Source organism: Mastomys coucha, unplaced genomic scaffold, assembly GCF_008632895.1.
Source record: "Mastomys coucha isolate ucsf_1 unplaced genomic scaffold, UCSF_Mcou_1 pScaffold4, whole genome shotgun sequence".
In the NCBI taxonomy this organism is placed as follows: Eukaryota; Metazoa; Chordata; class Mammalia; order Rodentia; family Muridae; genus Mastomys; species Mastomys coucha.
Window position 1 is genome coordinate 52666923 of NW_022196910.1, and position 8243 is coordinate 52675165.

The window sequence follows — 8243 nt, forward strand, 5'->3', positions numbered from 1 at the left end:
TTTGTTTTTTGGAGGGGAAACTGGGAATGGAGAAATTTACATGTAAATAAAGAAAATATCAAAAAAATGAATAAAATACTTTCAAAAAAAGAAAAAGAAAATATCTAATAAAAAATTACAATATATATACATATAATTAAATCATAATGTAGGAATAAATTGATTATTATCTAGGGTACTCTATAAAAAGAACATTTAGTTCATAGTACAAACAGATCAGTTTTGAATGTATGTATGTATCTATCTATCTACTAGTCACATATCATCTATCTATATCTATTTATCTATCATTAATCTATCTATCATCTATCTATATCTGCCATATTTTTCTATAACTATTCATCTATCATCTATCTATCATCTGTCTAAATCTATTGATCTACATATATCTACCATTCAGCTATCATCTATCTGTATCTATCTATCTACCATTCATGTATCTATCATTTATTTATTTCTACCTACCATTCATATATCTATATCTTTTTATATATCTATCATCTATCTATATCTATTCATCTATCTATCATCTATCTATCTCTATATATCATTCATCTATCATCTATTTCTATCAATGTATCTATCTATCTATCTACCTATCTATCTATCTATCTATCTATCAATCATCTATCTATAGCTATTCATCTATCTATCATCTATCTATCTCTATATATGATTCATCCATCATCTATCTCTATCAATGTATCTATCTATCTATCTATCTATTATCTATCTATCTATCTATCTATCTATCTATCTATCATCTATCTATGTATCCATCTAGTCATCTACTCATCTGTCATACATTGGTCCATTCTTCGCAGTAACTATTCATGCATGTACGGGTTACTTTATCTCAATCTAATATCTTAACCACCACCTTGACACATTAACATTTTACACTAAAAATTATACAGGAAATCCACTGTAAATATTTCAAGGTATATGAGAGTGTTTCAGACTGTTGAGTGCTAGGAATGTTACTGAGAAGTCTAATTTTACTGGATTTTATTCTATAAGTAGCTTTGTCATCTGTGAAATTAAGAAAAGTGGATATAGAATGTCTCCTTCTCTCCCTGACATTGTTCTCATATTTTCTTCCTCTAGATATACACTGGGATTTCTTGTGGATGTTTAAAAATGGCAAACTCTTGTAGTTCTGTGATATGGTAAAATTCAAATATAGTACTTTTCTAGGCTATTAGGTTGTAAGTTTTTAAAAATTATCTTTGTGTCACATGCATGTGTTTTTGCTCATCTGCATCTGTGTGCATGTGCATCTGTGCACATATGTACCTGTGCATTTGCTAGTGTAGGTCAGAGCTCCAGGTTGGGTGTCTTCGTCTATCATCATCTGTCATTTATTTGTTTCTTTCTTTCCTGTCAAGCTTGTTCTTGAACCTTTTCATACATACATATGATGCTTTCTGTTTTTTCCACCTTCTGCTGTCTCTCTCCCTCTCCTATCAACCCTCCTTCTCCTTACACCTATTTTTTTTATTATTATATTCACATGTTTTTGTTTCCACTATAATAACTGGCTAGCAAGCTCCAGGGATACTCTTGTCTCTGCTTCCCCAGCACTAGGATTAAAGGATGCATAACAAGGCTCCCTAATCTGCATGTAATTCATGTAAATCTGGCTACATGGACACCCAATTGATATGGCTCTTAGCAGAATAAATAGAAGCAAGAAGAAAATAATGTTCACCTCCCTCCCATTTCCTTCTCCTGACAGAGAACACATGTAGAAACATTTTAAGCTGCTCAATATTTCCTTCTTTCAATTCCCTCCTGGGTGGTGAGGGTGGATGCCTGGATCTTTTGTTTGTGGGTGCTTGGAATCCAAATTCAGGCTTTCATGTAGACAAGCATTTAATCATGGAGCCATTTTGCAATTTCAAGGTCTTCCTTGACTTCTCAAACCAAAATAAGAACAAAAGAAGTAACAATTGTGAAGTGTTTTATTTATTTTAAAGATATATTTCTTAATTATCTTCCCATAAGAAAATTCAATGTGAGCTGCTATAAGCGCTAAAGAAGAAAAATTAATGAGTTTATTAAATTAATAATCTCCATATATTAAAATATAGGAAATGCCATTTTAATTCTAACTCCATAAGAAATGTCGCAGGAATTTAGAACAAGGCAAGCTTCCTATCAGTATGCAATTGATATAAATTTGGTTCCTTGATTTTAGGAAGAATATAAAAATAAAAAAGAAGGCTTTTTTTTAAAATAAACATTTTCTGTACTAAATAGCTCATTCTTTTGGTCTCTGGAGAATCTTGAGAAGAACAACTTCTCTACACTTGATAGTACTAGAGGTTTACACTGAGAGAAATGCTGTGGGTACCGTGACCAAAGCCTACATTGCTTTTCTTTCTTCCAGATCAGTAATGAAAAAAACACTTTGACTGTGGTAGAGGTGGCACCGTATGGTAGATATGTGTTTGAAAATTTTATGATAGCTATCATATTTATTGAGTCTTGTTTTACGGTATAACATTTCCTCTTGGGGAACATTTAAAACATACTTTTACTGTTTCCTGGTCAGGTCATTGTATAAACACTAAGAGGGTATAGTTACTTGATAATGATGTTCAAGTTTTCTATATTCTTATTAATCTCTGTGAATACTTAATATAACAATAATTAAGAGAATAGACTGGTGTTTTCTTTTCTAGTGATGAATGTATCGTTCTCAATTGTTCTGTCAGATTTTTTTCTCAAATATATTATGGTCTATTTACATGTTTAGATTAGTGATTTCCTCTGAATTAGGATTTGGGGTTTATATAATATATTGAAATGTAATTTGTCTCAAATTGCTGTAAATGTTCTAAGTTGTTAATTCAGAAAAGTATGGCAAGTGTCTTAGATTACTTACTATCTTAATTTACTCTTCCTGTTCCTGTGATGCAACACCCTGACAAGAGCAATGAAAGGAAAACATACTAATTTGGATTACAGTTCCAGGGTCCAGCCCATCAAAGCCGGGAATCATAATGACGAAATCCTGAGGTAGCTGATCACAATGCATGCACAATCAGGATGCAGACCATGCTGTTGCTCAGCTCTCTTCTTTGTTGACACATTCCAGAACCTCAGCCAAGCAATGGTGCTTTTTACAACGGGCAAGTCTTTCCACCTCAGTTAAAACAACCAAGACCATCCCCACAGGACGGGCAGAGAACCATCTCTCACATCGTGCTCAACTCTGTCAGGTTAGCAACACAACCAGCACTGTGATTTGCAGTGTGGTGCCATCTCCATCTTCATGCTTAGTAAAAACTTAAGTGAACATCAGATCTTTATTCATTGGTGTGTTTGTACCATTTATATTTGCTATAATTAGGATGACACTGCTCATCCTTTAACTGTTTGCATCTGTGATCTGTGTGATCATGAATATCCAGTCATATTGGTTAGGGGCTTTGTCAAGTTTTTCCCTGGTTCTAATGAACTCCACCGTTCTCTAAATTGCTAGTTTAAGAAAATTGTCTAGGCTCTGTAATTTATATTTCGGGGTTTAGCATTTTATATTTTTTCCTTTACATCTACTTTGCCCATATTTTCTATAACTATTATAACATATTTATAGTATTTATTTTAGAGGTATGATAACTGAATATCTGAGTTACATGTCAGTTATCTTCTGTTGACTGACTTAACAACTACACTGGGTTTCATTTTTTGTGACTTATAATTTTATGCCAGATGTAGTAATTAATTCATTAGGATGAAAATACATTGTATTTTCCTTTAACTAGGCTATCTTTTGTATGAGATACCTTATTTGATATTTATCAGTTCACTTAAATCTGTAATTCCACTGGCCTGAAGTTCATTTCCAATCTCTCCAATTTAAAAATTCTTTGAGCTGATGAACAGTGCAAAGTAGTGATCCTTGGAAGAACTCTCTGGTCTAAGCATCTGGACAGTAAGTAGCTCAAAGCTCAGCCTTTGGTATGCAATATCAACCATCACCCTCCCCGGCACTTAGTAAAGACAAATAGAAGCCATGAGTGTATGGTGTGAGGGAGGAATTAGTCTAAATGTGGGGCTCCTATGCTTCCTATCTCTCATTCAAGTCCATAGGGGCAATGCTTCATTCAGTGTTTTCTGTCCTTGGTAGAACTTGCCTCTACATACAGAAGAGCCAACCCTGCATCACATTGCACTGCAGTTGACAAATTCCCCTGGTTCAAACAAGCCTTTGCCATCTAGGGTCTTTGTTTCCTGGGAAAGTGACAGAATGTGTCAGATAAGTAACAGGTTCCAGAGGTGTCCGTCCACAGTTGTCAGATAAGCAACAGGTTCCAGAGGTGGCCGTCCACAGTTGTCAGATAAACAACAGGTTCCAGAGGTGGCAGTCCACAGTTGTCAGATAAACAGGTTCCAGAGGTGGCCGTCCACAGTTGTCAGATAAGCAACAGGTTCCAGAGGTGGCAGTCTACAGTTGCTGTTTCCGTGGTTGTTGGGCATGGGTGAGAAGGGATATCATACTGCTCCCCTTCGCATAGTCCAGAAGCAGAGAAGTGAAAAGTGATCGGAGACATTGTGTTTTAAAATCAGGTCAACAGTTATCTGCTCTCGCAATTTGAACTGATCAGTGATGAATCTAGTATCCCCATGATCCAATCATCTCTCCCAAGCTCATTAACCAGTGACCAAATCTTCAGCTTGTAAAATGAATGGGTGCTGACAACAGAAGCGATTCTACTTGCAACTTGCTTTAGATTTCCCTTTGCCTCCTCTCATTCTAGCTTCATGTGTGTAACTTAATTTCTCAGTAGACTCTATAGGTGTGGTAAACGTTGTGTAACATTGTGTGTAACTGAACACACAACCATTCTATTTTCACAGCATTTTCTGTTTTCTCTATTGTGATATCGCTTATGGGGGATAAGAACACAAATTTCTTTTGCATTAGTTTTTATGGAAGACTTCATAAAAACAATGGGGGATTCTGAATAGGCACTTATCCGGAGCAGGCATGCTGCACAAGTAAAGGAATGGATACCTCACTCCCTGTCTAGAGCCTTTTCTTTTATGACAATTAATTCAAACAGCTATATTACATCCTTTTAAATTTTACACATAAAATTCTCCCTTTCTGTTTATTTTTAATACTTCATTGTTAGTGAACATTTATGATTTCTCCATGATTCAAAAATTCACCAGCATTGTCTGCACCTTGTCATTTTCTATAACATATCCATAGGAGATCTACTTTTAGACGTTTCTCAGCAAGTGAAAATATTGTGAATTCTTTGTTAATTCAAGAGTATAATTCAGTTTTACAATGCATAATTTGACTTTTCTCTGGCAGAGTAGCGGAGGACACGCTCATATTACTAGCTGGATGAGGCAGAATTTCAATAAAAAAAGATTGTCTGTTCTGACAACTTTCACATTTCAATATCATTTGAATACAAGGAACATAGAGGACACTGCACAATGTGAGCAACCCAGACTCTAAGAATCCTCTAAGTCTGATGTTACTCCTCAGATCCTTGGGAAGCTGGCTCAAAGATCACCTCAGGGAGAGAATGGTGAGTGAGGAAAGATGGTGAGCTCTACATGAGATTTGTGTTTGAAGATCAATCTAATTGTTCATTAGATTATCAGCATAATTTAGTGTTTTTAAGAATGATCTGGTGTTATTAATAGTGTCCAAAAACTGACCAAAACATTTTGAGATACTCTTGATTAAGGTGATCTTGAAGAAGGGGATTTTTGCTTCTTGGAACTTGAAGGAGAGGGGACATATAACATTTTAATTAATGTTTTGAGACCTTCATACATTCATACAATGTATTTTGGTCATTTTTGCTATGCTCTCTCTACCCAATTCATTTCAATCTCGCCCCTCATTCTCATATTCTCATATCCTCACTTGGCTTTTCTAGCCAACTGTGTCTAATTTGTATGAGCCATATACCTACACATGTAGGGCTATCCAATAAAGCATTGTGGAATTATTAAGGAGACATGCCCTTAAAGAACACTTGGCATGCTATCAAGTGTCAATAACTCCTTACTGAGCAGTTGGGGGCTCAGGAAGCTATTCTCCCGTTCATGCTGCAATGTTGAGTAGCTTGGTCTGGTGCAGTTTTATACAGGTGGCCCCAGCATGTGTGTAAGTTCATGGATGAAGGAGGCCAGTCATGTAGAGAAGAGTTGGTCAGCTGGGTCTTCTCTGGCCTGTGGCTCTTGCTATTGTTTGGTCCCTCTTTGCAGTGGTTTCCGAGTCTTGCCAAGGTGAGCATTTCCGCAGTGGTTTCCGAGTCCCTCCAGGGCAAGTATGATACAGAGAAGCAGAAGCCAGTGGATTTCTTCCCAGCTTACCTTGTCAAGTCTTCTCATTTACCCAACAGAAAATATGCCTTCCTTTCAGCACTAAGAAGTCAGAATCTATTTCAGACTCTCACAACTCAACTGTTTTCTTACTGACATTTCAAGAGTAAAAGACAGTGAGTCTCTGAACTATCTCTCTTATAAATGTGAAACTCAGAAGATGATTTCCACAGATCTAGAGGAAAACATGTTTACATGATAAGTTGGCAGGATATAAATTTCATCTTTACTGTTTTAGCAACTGAAATTAAATTAACCAAAGTAAATGCTATACATTTAAATAATTTAATCGCTATTAAAGTATTATACAGCATAAGCAAAAATTATTTATTTTAAAAACTGGAAGCATATCATGCATGCCTTTAGCCCGTGTAAGGTATCTACAAGATATTTCATACAGATTTTATGGGGTTTATGCCCTAAGCACCTTTGTAATTGGATAGTTAGTTTTATTTCTCACATTTGTGTTTTTAAAAGAGATAACTAAATTACTCTTACATAAGAAGCCATTGGATTTGAAGTGCTTAATATCAAACATTTTAAAAGTAAGGTTGTATATGGGGAAAGATTTATCAAGAGATGTTTAGAACTTTATTGAATTTTTAAATGTTATATAAAATCTTCTGTTTACAATACTTTTCAATTGTTTTATTCTTGATAACTTTGTATCTTACAGTTGCTGACTCATATAGAAAAGCCTCCTTTAAAGAATGCCCTTAATAAAATATAAGCCAACACGTCAAGGCAATGAGTAATAGTGGATTTTCTTCCTGAAAACACATTATTTCTGGAGTGCATCTACATTTATAATATCATGTCTCATTGGTATATAGAGTTCCTTGCGAAATACAAGAAGATGCACAGGTGTAAGAGCTGAGATTTATGTGCAGCTTATGGTATGGTCTGATGCACAGTGCCTTCGGGAAAGGGGCTGCTCTTATATCTTCTAATTTCAGCATTAAGTTTATTTCATAAAGCATCTTGAATAATCCTACAATTCAGAAGAAAATAAACATGCCCTTTGAGGAAATCCAGTCTCATTTATCACTGTTGGCTTCTAAAAACTTTGGAGTTTGGAGCTGAAAATACACATCCCAAACCGGGTTGTGTTGAGATGGTGATCATCAAAGTGGAGTTAATGGAACTTTGGTCAGTATATTTGATCAAAATGCACATGTAGTGGTCACTGAAGAAGCTTAGTCAAAGGCCAGTGACAAGAGTTTTAGAGTTTATGTTTTGATTGAGCTCTCTGAGTAAAAACAAGACAGGAGACACATCCTCTGAATTATTTTCACTGAAAGTGACACTCTAGCTCAAAAGTATGGGTCCATGTGATTTCAGAAGAAGATAGTAGAAAATTGTGCTACAGATAGTGTCTTGAGTAATCAGAATTGCAAGCTCACATCCCTGCAATGTTTGTATTCCTCAGACTTTAGATATGTTATTCAATGTAATGCTGACCATGATCTGACAGGACTAGATACCATCATTTATTTTAAAGATACAGTCAGAGATGTTAAATAACTTGACCAGATTAGGCAGATCTTAACCATAAAATTAAAAATTAGGTCAAGTTACTTCAAACTATTAGCATCATGTGAATATGGCAGAGAGCAAGGTGAAGAAATAGTAATAGTTTGGCACAAATCCATCCTAGATGCTATATGTTTGCTATGACATTTGATAGAATGACCTGAAAGTTTAAGTTCAGATTTAAAGTTATATAATTTATAATACATACTTATTAAAAAAATGTATGTTTGTTGTTCATTTCCTTGTTAGTTAGATGGCCTTAGAGGGTCATATACAGTACTGAACAGAGTATGCTCAGTGTCTTCCCTCATGGAGCTCACAGATTAAGCAAGCAGAAAACTTGATGT

At 35.3% G+C, this 8243-nt stretch overlaps 1 long non-coding RNA gene across 1 annotated transcript in view; it reads left to right on the top strand.

Moving 5' to 3' along the window:
• Positions 1 to 7393, top strand: part of LOC116076017 — a 21813-nt gene extending 14420 nt beyond the window's left edge. Inside the window, exons 5-7 of the long non-coding RNA XR_004112783.1 lie at positions 3104 to 3227; positions 5336 to 5558; positions 7040 to 7393. This is a non-coding gene — a long non-coding RNA (uncharacterized LOC116076017). The remainder of the gene's footprint in view (positions 1 to 3103; positions 3228 to 5335; positions 5559 to 7039) is intronic.
• Positions 7394 to 8243: the final 850 nt, after the last annotated feature.